The following is a 13854-nucleotide window of genomic DNA, read 5'->3' as shown; positions in this document are numbered from 1 at the left end:
CCAAAGGGCAAAGCAGAGAACTAAAAATGTAAGGAAGAAACAGAAAAATGCAAATGAAAAGAGAAGAGAAGCTGTAAAGAAGTCCAGAAATGGTCTTCAGGTGCCCTACTTCTGGAATAAAACCCCCTCCCTTCCTGGCAGGGGGCATAGCCTGAAAGCAGGAAAGAGAAGCAGCTGTTCTTGAGGAGTTTGAGGGATGCCCAAGAAAGGAGGAGGGGATTTCCTAACCATGAAATACCCTTGGCAGATAATGCAAAGGGCCCAAGGGTCTGCTGTCATCCTTAAAGGAGAACCGTGCCCACAGACTGAAAAAAAATGTTAATTTCATCATGGCTTAATGCTGCTTACATTTTAACACTATTTTTGGACCCTATATACTTTTTTTATATTTTTAAATGTAATTCCAGAGTGCTTTACCCTGTCTAGGCAATTCCAATTCTGTATCGTAGCTCAGAAAAATCAGCTCCCTCAGCACATCAATCTGCCTAGCCAGCATCTCCAAAAGTGCATCCCAGAGGGAAGTCTGCCAATTCACTGCACTGCCAGAAAATATGTGCCCAATTACCTGTTTCTTCCCTGTCACACCTCCACCAACTGCTGTCTACCCGAGGAAAAATTATCTGGAGTCTACCTGGGGTATAAAAATATCTATGCAAACATTTCCAAGGAAAAATCCTAAATCTTCTAGAATTTGTTGCATATTTGGGAAACACACATACATCCTCCCATTGTGTCTTTGGGAACTGCTTACACAATCTCTCTTCCCAATCCTTTCAAACCTTCTCTGATTGATTCGTATAGGTACCATGCAATATTTTATATGCTCTATTAATTATTCCTTTTTTAATGGCAGCTTCTGTTCTAGATTCTACTAAAAATTCTACCAGTGCTGGTCTTTTGTTTAGGACACCACCCCACATCTCTCTCTTTACCTATAACCTGATATCAATCCTGGATAGGAAAGGCAATATCTAACTTGCAATCCAAATACATTCTTGGCATCTTCCCATTCTATCATCTTTCCCTTTCTAGTCATTTGATCTCAATACCTTGGTTCCTTTGCCAGTTTTCCTCCAAAAAATTCCAGCTCCCTCTGGCCTATTATCTATACACCAACTGCAGTCATCCCTATCGTCAGAATGTCTTCTTCATTCCCATGTTGGCTTAGTTCTTAGAGAATACTTTCTACTACTTTAAGGATATAATATTTTCTACGATTATTCTTATTCTCCTTAAAGGCCTGCATCCAAAATCCCAGTCTCTCCTTGTTTCCTGAGGTTCCCCCCATTTCATCATCTTCCCCTTCCACTTTGAATTATAGTTTTCTGCTTGTGCTATGTACAGGAGGAGCCTTAACTGGGTACCTCTTCAAATCAGGTAATCTCAATCCACCCTGATCTACTGGAAAAATCAGCTTACCCCACTTGATTCTTGCAGTCCCCCCCCCCATATAAAGTCCTTCAACTCTTTACTAATTGCTATCCACAACTTCTCCTCTGGGTGATAAAAATATGCCTCACCAGTGTACAAGACTAATGGGACTAAAAACATTTTAACCGTTTGTATATTACTATCCATAACCACATAAGAAAGCTTCCATTTTCTCATTTTTTGTTATCTTTTGCTTATTCTCTTCCCACATATTCTTAGCTGCCACAGCAGAATCTTATTTAATCCATACTCCTAAATACTTCATTTTATCATGTCCCCATAAATACGGACATTGCTGAACCAATTCATGTGTGGGTAAATAATTTACCGCTACTGGCTTTGTTTTAGCTGCATTAATTTTGTATCTCGAAAAGATCTGAAGCCGTCTCGAAATGTTCCACAATAGAATGTACCTTTCTGGTTTTGTCAGGTATAAAATATCACCATCTGCAAATAGAGACAGCTTTTCTTGACTACCATAGCAATTATATCCTTGAATTTCTGAGTCCCTCATTTTCTTTGCCAATGGTTTTTAAGATATAATGCAAATAACAAAGGGGAAAGAAGACAACCCTGCCTGGTTCCTCTGCTCAAGCAGAAATTATCAGAGAGGATCCCACCCACTTTAATTTTCACCTCCAATCCCTCATACATCCTCCTAACCAGCCTTGTATACATTTTTCCCAGGAAATGCAAACTCTTCCATTGCTCTGTTCATAAAGACCCAACTTACTCTGTCAAATGCTTTCTCTGCGTCAAGACCAAACGGCAACAATGGTATGCTCTTACATTCTGTTTCCCTCTGGATCATCAATGTTCAGTTAATGTTGTCAAATGTTTGTTTCCCCTCCATAAAAATACACTGATCCATATCTATGAATTTTGCCATTAGTTTTGCTATTCTTTTTAGCCATTACAGATGTGAACACCTTGCAATCATGGTTTAGTATTGAAATTAATGTATGAAGCTGGATCTGATGGATCTTTACCCTCTATTTAATACAGCTACCACTGCCCTTTTTCCAGGATGTTGGCACTTCTCATAAAATACTGTTAAAATCATCATGATCTTTAGCAGGTTTTCCTCTCCTAGCTTACAAACTTCCACAGGAATACCATCTATTCTTGGGGACTTTCCTGTAGATTTATTAAACATCACAATTTCATGGGTTCACAGGTAGGTACTAGGCTATGTAAGCCTAGCCAACAAGGTTCCCTGGCTTACACCACCCAAGAAAGTTATTTTCCTGTACCCCTGTCGAGCAGAACCACAGAAGTGATCCCCAGGGTGTATTTCCTATTTCCCATCCACTTATCAAGATTTTTGTTGAAGAGTGCTAATGAGGAACGTTGCTTGACATAGATGGGTAGCTTGTTCCACAGTATGGGAAGTCTCTGGGACAGGAATCTATCCCTCCAGCATGTCCTGTTTATTGTGATGACAAGGTTTAGGTCCCTAGAGTGTGTAGCTAGGAGGGACTGGGATTTCTACAGTTGTAGCATGTCCCAACAGCTCTGGGTTTGACATAGCTTTATATATCAGGCAGAGATCACCTCAGAGGAGGTGATATGCGACGGAGTAAAGCTGGAGTTTTTTGAGACTGTCAGTGTAGGGCATCTGTTTGAGGCCAGTAATCCTCTATGTGAGGTACTTCTGTACCCTTTCCAGCTGCTGCAGATGTCTTGTGAGGTGCATTCCAAAAGGGGCGTTGTACTCTATAATGGGTCGAATGAGTGTCGAGTAGAGGGGAACAATGACCTCTTTTTTCCTAGATGAGAATCCTTTTGTGATGAGGTGTGCCACGTAGAAGGATTTCCCGACTACTGTGGCGATGTGATTATCAAAGGAGAGACTACTGTCCACCTGAGTCCCCAGGTCTCTTATCACACATTCAACGTCAATTAGACTGCCACCTATGTGGTAGTTCATGGGTACAGAGTTTTTACCAAAGGGGATGACAATGCACGTTTTGCCATTGAACTTCAGGCCATGGTTCTACCAGGCATCTGTCTCAGTGAGGCCCTTCTGTAGGATGTCCACATCATTTGAGGACTCAACTATGGCTCCTAGTTTGCAGTCATCTGCGAACTTCGTTAGCCAAAGGCCTTCTGTGTTAGTCTGTACTTCAGATAAGTAGATACCAAACAGGAGAGGTTCCCAGGACTGAACTCTGTGATACTCCATTTGTCACTGGTTTAAAGTCAGATTTGCAGTCTGCAGCTTTTACAGTGTGGGTTCTGTCAGTGAGCCAATTGGCAACCCTTCTTGTGATGTCGGGTTTTATACCTAGTTTAGTGAATTTAGCTATAATTCCAGAATGGGGGATGGTTTCGAAAGTCTTTGCAAGGTCAAGATAGGCTGTGTGAACCACCTTACCCTTGTCTACAGTTTTGGTGACTGCCTCAAAGAAGTCAATCAGGTTCAGGAGGCATGATCTGCCTTTCACAAACCCGAACTGGGTGGGGTCCAGAGTTTGGAGGTTATCAATGTCTTTGTTTACGAGTTCCAGGATGATATGCTCCATAGCCTTACAGACCAGGCTTGTCTAGTTAATAGGGAGATGGTTCTCGGGATCAGTGGTGGCTCCTCCTTTGTGGAGTGGAATAACTGTTGATGTGCGCCAATTAGTGGGCACAAAGCCTGATGTGAGACTATGATTGAATATGGTGCTTAGGTGGGGAGCCAGTTCGTTATGAAGTTCATGTAAAACGCAGCCCTTGATGTTATCTGGTACCCACGGATACTGTGTTTTTGGCTTTAGAGTGTGCAGCTTTTACCTGCGTAGCTGTGATTACAAGGACTCTGCATTCTTCCTGTACAGATATGGGCCCTTTACGGGGTGAGAGGAGGGTAAAGTTAGCACTGACCCTATCTGCCAGGATGTTGGCAATATCAGTTGGTTCTGTAATTTTCATGCTGTTGTGCTGTAACTCAGAGCAGATCTGAGTGTTGCCATTGAGATTCTTGACATAGCTATAGAATGCTTTGTGGTTGTCCCTAGAATCGGTGGCGATGTGGTTTGGAGGATCTTATAAGGGATCTCAGCTTCTTACTGAGGGTAACCAAGGAACTCCTACACATACCTCATTTCCTCCTATCCCAAGTAACTGAACTTCATCTACCTCTAACCTTAGCATATTTAATTCTTCCATAAACATTTCCATTTGTATCTTTTCTTGATTTCCATATTTTCTGATTTATATAGACTTTCATTGAATTTCTGAAATATTTCTAATCCCTCTACAGGATCTCGTTACCTTTCTTGCTATAAGCTACCTAAGCTTGTGTGTGAGTCATTGTGCTAAAAGTGTTTGTGCTCTAGTGTTATCAAAAAAAAAAAAAAAAAAAAACAACAGTTGCTTAACAGCAATCTTTGTAAACTCGTGTATATTATCGAGGCAATCCATTATTTTCTGCTTAGCATTCTGCAGTTGATTCTCTTCCTGTCCTGAGATTCTATTCTGCAATACGTTAACATTTGTTAGTCCCTCTAAATAATTACTGTTACTTAGATATAGCTCCCTTTCTTTTATTTCTACTATTTTTAAACTCCATCTTAATTTTATCCCACTCCCTAGCTATACTTTTAGAAGTAATTTCTCTCTCTCTCTAGTAGCTCCTGAATAATCTCCACTACCCATTCCTTAAATTCATCTCTATATAAGAGACAGGTGGGAAAGTGCCAGTGTGTCATTTTTATTTCATTACCCTGTGTTTTAATTTCAATTATTGGCGCATGATCTGAAATAGTTATTGGGTGCATATCAACACCTCCAATTAAATGCACATATGCCTATGAAATGTAAATTCTGTCTATCCTAGTTTTATATCAGGAATAATACCCAAATTCACTCTGAACACCTATTACTGAATTCACATATTCCATGCCAAATATTTCCATAAATTTCTTCAAAAATCTACCCTCCTTTGTTATACTTTCCTTTCTGAGCCCCCAAGTCAAATTCTAGTCTCCACCTATAAAGTAGTATTCCTTGCTGAAACCAGAATTTTCTTAAGCTCCATTACAGCAATTTTAGGTGGAATATAAATACATGCCAGTAGCCCATTATCACTACAAATCTGCCATTATCTTTTTTATCCTCTTCTATCACTATTGGAGCTCAACTTGCAATAAATATAAGTAACTTCTTTTCCTTTGTCCTAGACATTCTGCAGAATAACCATTCTGAAAACCTTTTATCAAATTCAAATGTTCAGTTCTTTCCAAGTGTGTCTCCTATAACATAATTATTTGCACTCTACAACTTTTAATACAGTTCACTATTCTCCCTTTTTTGTCTTTATTTGTGAGACCATTAACATTTAAAGGCATTACAGAAAGCATCACTGTATTAAAGTTATTATTCCCACCTTTTATGTACAGCATCTTTTTTTGTTAAATGTCTAGTTTCAGCTTTTGTGTTACAGGCATACTCTGTTTGGCAGGTTGAACTTTTATATAGTTGTTTCTTGTCATATCCATTTCAGCCTATGTCACAGCTTACAAAACTTTTTGTCTTACTGAAAACTCTCAAAAAAATACAAATTAAAACCTATTAACAAATGTCCCAAACTGACATCCACACTCTCAGACTTGAGTTACCCTAAAAGAAAGGTTATCCATGTTAAGAAGCATGGTGCAGCTAAAAGAAAGGTTATCCATGTTAAGAAGCATGGTGCAGCTGTCCTTCTACTAAGTGCTAACTGGTTTTGTCTCATCTTTATAGCTCTCTCAGCTGAAAAAAACCCTGAATGCTTTCAGAGAACATTGTCTCCTAGCCAGTTTCTCTTTTCCTCTCGGTCAATCACATTCCTACAGATTGGAACCAATTTCTCATTATCAGCTCGTCTCCATGAGACATGAGAAAGTACAGTTGTGTACACTTACCATAAATGTAGATGTTTGAGTGTATTCACTGCTGCAGTCATCACATTTGTGTTATCTGCCTGCAGGTAGCCCTCAGCTGGCCTGAATACCAGTCTTCGGATTTCTGCATCGGATGCTGTCACTTTTTCCATGACGTCAGTGGTATAAAACATGCAGCCAACGTAATTACATCAGTTCTTCTTGCCCCAGATGTCAGGTGCCCCCACAATAGGAAGCAATTATATGGTATGGAACACCCCCATCAAAAAGCAAATCCACGATACAATATATGCCAAACGAGGAGGAAAGGTAAAAATCTAGAGAGGTCAGGGGGCTGGAGGGAGAGTAACCAGGACTGCAACAGTGAATACACTCGAACATGTAAATTTATGGTAAGTGTACACAACTGTACTATGTTCTTCATGTTTCACTGTTGCAGTCATGACATTTGGGTTGATTCCCAAAGCTAAAGAAGAGTGGAGGTAGTTAAAGAGCATTAGGGCTAGCAATAAGGCCCTGTAGAAACTGCTGTGGCAAATCCAGCTCTGGATTTAGAAAAGATAGGCAGGTGGTAATGCTTGGTGAAAGTATGTAGAGAGCTCCAGGTTGCAGCTTCCAGGATGTCCCTGGTAGGGAACTCCTCTGAGTAATGCACTTGAGGTAGATGCAGCCCTGGTGGAATGTGTTCTTATATCTGGTGGGGTAGGTTTTCCATGGTGTTTGTAGCAGAAATGGATGCAATGTGCTATCCATTTGGAAATAGTTTGCTTTGAAATGGCCTTCCCCTCTGCCCCTGCAGCAAAGCTAAGTAGTAGCTGGTCAGATTGTCTGAGGCCTAGTCCTGTCTAAATAGAATCTAAGCTGTCTGTGTACATCCAGAGAATGCAGTACCCTTTCTCCTTTATTCTGAGGATTAGGGGAAAAAAGTAGGCAAATGAATGGACTGGTTTAGAGCTACACTAGACACCACCTTGGGCATAAAGGATGGATTAGTCCCGAGGAAACCCTGTCCGCATGGAAGATAATGAAGGCTTCCACTGCCATGCAGTTCAGACACTCTTCTTGCTGAAGTGATGGCTAGAAGTAAAGCTGTTTTCAAAGAAAGGAATTTCAACTCTGCTGTAGCAGCTGGTTCAAAGGGGGGGAGGGGAGTGAATTTTTCCAATACAAAGTTAAGGTCCCAGGCTGGAGTGGGAGCCCTTTGGGGAGGGTCTTAAATTTTTAGCCCCTCTAAGGAATTGTTTTAGCAGGTGATGAGAGAAGAGGAGTGGGTCAGTATTATAATGTGCCGATATGGCAGAGGCATGAATCTTAACTGAAGAGAAAGATAGGCCCTTGTGGAGCATTTCAGTTAAATAATCTAGAATATGAGGTAAGCTGGGCATCATCGTGTCCATTCCCCTGAGCCTGGCTCCAGGAACAGTATCTTTTCCACTTTTCTGAATAGTATTTTCTAGTACTAGGCCTCCTTGCCTCAAGAATGACATCCAGCACCTGCTTACTGAGAGTTGCTGGAGGTGAGGTCAGGGAATCAGCCAGGCTGCAAGGTTCAGGGTTTGAAGCTGAGGGCGCAGAATCTGGCCCGCTTGCTGGGAGAGCAGGGCAGGGGTCTGAGGCAGGTGACAAGGTTGTTGCACTGTCAGACTGCGCAAAAGGGGTACCAGTGCTGGCGTGGCCAGTCTGGTGCAATCAGTATTGTGCTTGGCTTGTCCTGTTTGATCTTTAGAACCTTCGAGAGGAGAGGCAGAGGGGGAAAGGCATAAACTGAGAGGCTTTCCCAGGTAAAGGACAGGGCAACCACTTTCCAAGCTTGACTGTGGGGAGCTCTGGTGCAGAATTTGTTCAATTGGTAGTTTTGAGGGGAGGCAAACAGGTCTACCTTTGGTGTCCCCCATTTGTCCAAGAGCTTGAATATTTTGGGTTCCAGTTTCCATTCGTGTGGGTCCATGAGATTTTTGCTTAAGTCATCTGCCAGTGAATTTAATTTGCCTGGCAGGAATTGAGCTTGTAGGTTCACTTGGTAGCTCAAGGCGGTGTTCCACAGAGCCATGGCTAGTCTGCAGAGTGGGTATGAATGGGCTCCCCCTTGAATGTTAATGTATCACATAACAGTGGTGTTGTCGGTCTTTACCAATAGTTGTCCTGGAAGAATAAGGTCTCTGAAGGCTGTCAGAGCATTCTGTACAGCTAACATTTCTTTCTGATTGATATGCAGGTGCATCTGTTTTGGGTTCCATTTGCCCTGAATGCACTTGCCCTACCATGCGAGACCCCATGCATAGTCTGATGCATCTGTTGTTAGGGTTTGGGCGGCAGGGGGTAGAGTGAAAGGGAGTCCCTTGTTGTGGTAGCAGGCCTCTGTCCACCAAAGGAATTCTGCCCTTAAACAAGGGATAATAGGAATCATTGTTTGCAGGTACTGAAAATGTTAACACCATAGACGTTTTAGATACCATTGAAGTTTCCTCATATGCAGTCTTGCATATGGAATTAACAGAATGCAAGAGGCCATGAACCCCAGGGCTTGCAGGATTTTCCTTGCAGGTAGCTGTTTTTTTGTGGCCAGTAGTTTGAAGTAGGTTGTCAAATGAACTTGTTTCTCTGGAGTAAGGAATGCCATCTGGGAAGTTGTGTTCAAGCTTGCTCACAGGAATACAATCTGTTGGCAGGGTAATAGGTGTGATTTCTTCTCGTTGATGGTGTACCCCAGTAAAGTCAGAAGTCTCTTTACAAATGCCAAGTGCTGTAATAGCAAGTCCTGACTCGCTGCCTGAATCAGACAATCGTCCAAATATGGGTAAATCTGAATATTTCTCTGCCTGCAAAATGCAATGGCAGGAGCTAGGCACTTTGCAAATACCCTGGGCGCAGTAGATAAGCCAAAGGGCAATGCAGATAACTGATAGTGCAGGAGGCCTGCCCTGAAGAGTAGGAATTTTCTGCAGGATTCCCTTATTGGAATGTGCAAGCAAGCTTCTTTTAAGTCTAGAGTTGCCAGCCAGGCATCCTTGGCTAGAACAGGAAGAAGCTGCTGAAGAGTTAGCATTTTGAATTTTGGAACCACCAGAAAGGTGTTGAGAATAGAAAGATCCAAGACAGGACGCCAGGAGTTTTCTTTTCTGGGAACCAGGAACAGTCTGGAATAAAAACCTTGTCCCCTTTGTTCTGCTGGAACAGGTTGAATAGCCCTGATACTGAGGAGAGAGAGCACTTGTTTTTGGGCCTCCGCCCACTGGTTTGGGGAAAAGTCTGGCCATCCACTTGGGGTTAGGAGTGAGTGGAAATGGAATCTGCATCCTAGGGAAACTGTTTAAAACCCATTTGCCTTGGGTAATGAGTTCCAAGTTTTTTGCATGCAGGGTGAGCTTTTCTCCTAAGGGAGTAAGTAGTTGAGCAAGGTTTGGAAGAATTAATAAGTCATTGTGGCATTTTTCCATAGGGGGTGGTTTACTACTCCCTGCTTTCTAAGTGGGGGCCTCCCCACTGCTTAGATTTGTGCATAGCCTGAGACTGAAGTCTTGGTGGTCTGCTGCTCCTTGGTTTAGACTGAAGGCCTGGAAGGGACTGGAAAGGACCAGTTCTTTGAAGGCCAATGCCTACTGAATCTAGGTGGCTGTACTTGTAAGAAATCTTTAACAGTTTGCATAGCTTTAGCTATGTAATCTTTAACAGTTTGCATAGCTAAAGCTGTTAAAATCTTAAACAGTTTGCATAGCTTTAGCTTTTTCCTCCATCCTTTTGAGGATAAGGTCTGCTTTGTTGCCAAAAAGGCGCTCTTGGTGTAAGGGTGCATCCAGTAATTTAGCTTTAACATGATCTGGCAAGTTTTGTACCTTAAGCCAAGCATGTCTTCTAAGTACAGAGCCAGTGACAGCAGCCCTTCAAGATGCTTCTAAAGCATCAAAACCCCATTGTAAAGTATGTTTACCTACTTGGTCAGCAAAATGCATTAACTCTTGTACATCTTTGTGTTCAGCACAGTCAGGAATCAACATAATTTTCTGTTTAATTAATCCCATAATATGCTGCTGATACTTTAACATATGAAACTGGCAATTTAAAGCCCTAATGGCCAAAGTAGCAGAAGTATATTACCTTATCTGTCTAAAGCTCTAGAATCCCTATCAGAAGGGGTAGGATTTTTGGCAGTAGTAGCCTTAATGCCTTTTGGTCCTTGGGAAATGGTCTCTGGATCCGCAGCAGGATTCTTGAAAAGGAATTTGAGAGAGTCAGGTACTCTGTAGTACCTGTCAGGTTTCCTGGGAGCTGGAGGCAAAGTGTCTGGGGTAAGGCTGGATTCCAAGAAATCATCATCTACAATCTCCATAACAGGAGAGTTTAAAAATTCCCTAAGTCTCTTTTTGGATTGAGAATAGTTCTGGCTTTCCCAGGGGAAATGCTCCCTAAGGGTATGCAAGGTTTCACCAAAAGAAGAATCTTCTGGAGGGGAAGTAGAGGGAATGGTATTCCTCTGCATCAGAATTCTCATAAGTAGATAAGGGTAAATCCTGGTAGTCAGAAGGAACAGAGATATCAGATTCCTAATCAAAAGAATCAGAAAGAAAATCAGTTCTAGGTCTCTTAGAGGGGGGAAGGCTGGCTTCCCCTAATTAAGGTAATAAGGTCTTCAGCCATTCTAATCATTTGTTTTTAAGGCACATGGGCCTGAGAATGTGCTTTGGTCATCGGTTTTCTAGGCTTAGTGCATGCTTTAGGCCTGAGGAATTCGGTATTCTTAGCTTGAAACGAAGGCGTCAGTTTGATATGAAAATCAGTAGGCCTGAATACATCCTCAAAAGCCGGTGCCTGCACAGCGGCTCCAGACCCATCCAAGGTTGAGGCATCCGCAGGTTCCATAGTCGAATAAGCATCTTACGGCATACCGGACTCCGAATGGATCTCAGTAGAGGCTTGAGAATCTGTAGCAGCAGGTATCAGGGGCTGCGAAAGCGCCTCACTGAGTACCGGCGGACTGGTGACTAGCTTATCGGAAGTGCCATCGGCAGTTTTGGACCTATGCGGTCTGTCTCTGTCTTTATCCTTGTGTTTTTTCTGAAGATTGGTAGCCGGATGGCTTATCGAAGCCATGTCAGAGTACGATCGAGAACAAAAGTATTTAGCTAGAAAAATAGCCCGATGACAAACAGTCTGGGCGTTGAACAAGGCACAAAACCGACAGACAGATGTCATGGTCTGGGCCTAAACAGGTGACGCAGTAAGAATGAAAATCTCTAAGAGGTATTTGCTTTTCACAGGCAAGACAATTGTTCATTTTTTTCCGACATCGGTTAGAGCAAGAAAAAAGGATCCCAACAGGGTACTTATCTTTTTGAAGACTTCAGATCTGAAATTTGAAAACGAAAATTTCAGGAGTTGGCCGACCGACACTTGCGAACTGCTTCTGCTTTGTGCACCACATGGCAAGAAAGACTGATGTAATGGCGTCGTCTGCATGTTTTATACCCCCTGACGACCTGACGTCATGGAAGAAGTGACAGCATCCAACGCAGAAATCCGAAGACTCTGGTATTCAGGCCGGCTGAGGGCTACCTGCAGGCAGATAACCCAAATGTGATGACTGCAACAGTGAAACACGAAGAAAATCAAGACAATCAATTTCTCTTTATCAGATTGTTTCCATGGAGATATGAGCAGCAGCTCCTATTTATAATCCCCATTACACTTAAAATAATTGAGAAAATTACTTTATAGCATGCAAAGAAAACCAACCACCACAAAAATGGTACTATTAAAAAAATATATATGTTCTTTATTTACATTTAACTTTCTCCCCTTCCCACAGCATTTTTCCTAACATTAAAGACAAAGTAGGGCATATACTTAAAGTCCCCAAAAAGTCCAACAAATTCTGAAAAAGTTCATTATTTCCAGATTTTCTTGTTCTGTCATACTTCACAAATATTACTGCATTGTAATCCCACATTAGGTTACTGGTTTTATTACTATTCATTTCCATCTCCCAAATCCTGTCTGCTTCATTTCCAACGTACTCTCAGTTCTTCTAGCCGACTCTCATGATCCCTTCCTTCTCTGCAACATTTTCCATTGAAACGTTGGAAAAGTTTCACAGGTACATTCTCTCTGTGGTCTTTATTACAAGAATAAGCAGCAGAATCTCCTTCTCTTTCACAGCTCACTTTTTGTTGGACAAACCTATGTATTTTCTCCACGGCATGTACTTTGTCAAAAATGATCTTGTCCCACCAGGGAAGAATACCTTGAAGACGGCTAGGGGCAGCAGTTTTAATCTCACACTTTCATGTAGACATTTGTGGAATTAATTTACTCATCTTCTGCCTGGTGTACAAGTAATCTCCACAAACATTCTGTTGTCTGCCACCTTTAGTATTTTGTCCTTCTGCCACGGTTATGTCAGAATTAACTCCTTCTGCTGGTAGGATTGCATCTTCATTATTAAAGGTTTAGGTTGCTTTCTCATAGCCAGATTTGGAGCATAGACACGATGTGCCCTTTCAACTAACTCCTACTGTGGAATACCAGTCCAGTTGCTCATTTGTTTTTTCATAAAATTAATGCAGTCTGTTCCTTCCAGCTTCTCTGGAATAGCTGAAAATCTCAGGTTTTCCCTATGTGTTCTGCTCTCTAATTCTATTACTTTTGAAACATTTCTTCCTGAGCAGTATTCAGCCAGCCTTTTCTTCACAATGCAATATTTGGCTTTAAAATATTACATCATATCCCCTAAGCTCCTGTCAATGCATTGACTTTACATGTGTTTTCACATATACCCTTGCTTTCTAAGTCAGTCAGGTTTAATTACCATTTTTTGCTTTTCAATGACTACTTAAAAGGCAAACAGAGATAATCACACAGAACAGTATTCTCAGCACATGAACATTGTCTCCCACTAATAGCTAATCAACCACAGTAGCAAACAGCTCAAATTTGCCACGTTGACAAATACTAAGGGAAGGTGTTTAGGAGGAAAGGAGATACTACTCAGGCATAACAAAATAATGAAAATTGGCCAATTTAGAAAGAAAAAGTAATTACAGGCACTGAGAATACTGTTCTGTGTGATTATCACTGTTTGTCTTTTAAATAGTCACTGAAAAGCAAGAAATGGTAATTAAACCTAACTGAATAAAAGAAAGCAAGGTATTCTCGAAAACACATGTAACGTCAATACACTGACAGGAGCTTAGGGGCTATTATGTAATATTTTAAATCCAAACACTAATGTGGGATATCTAGAGGTAGTCTAAAAAAAACTTAAGATACCAAACCTCATGTGGGCAGACTCGAATAACATTTAAATATAAAAAAGGATATAGAGGCCAAAATGGTGTTAAAATGTAGGAAACATCAAGACATGAGGAAATAAAACGTGTTTTTCAGTCTGTGGGTGCAGTTCTCCTTTAATAAATCTGGAAGGGTCAAGGAAAAATGAAGGGAAAGGGGGAACATGGCCAAGGCAAATTGTGAAATGAACCTGGCTTTTACTGAAAAGGAGGTTTCTGAGAAACAGGGGTTTGTGTAGATTTAGCAGGAGGTACACATCTAGAACCCTTTT

At 41.5% G+C, this 13854-nt stretch overlaps 1 protein-coding gene across 1 annotated transcript in view; it reads right to left on the bottom strand.

Moving 5' to 3' along the window:
• Positions 1–13854, bottom strand: part of DLG1 (discs large MAGUK scaffold protein 1) — a 3205960-nt gene that overhangs the window by 2451525 nt on the left and 740581 nt on the right. The window lies entirely within an intron of this gene.

This window comes from Protopterus annectens, chromosome 4.part1 (genome assembly GCF_019279795.1).
Source record: "Protopterus annectens isolate FY-2018-M chromosome 4.part1, PAN1.0, whole genome shotgun sequence".
Lineage (NCBI taxonomy): Eukaryota > Metazoa > Chordata > Ceratodontiformes > Protopteridae > Protopterus > Protopterus annectens.
This window is presented reverse-complemented; position numbering and strand designations above follow the sequence as displayed.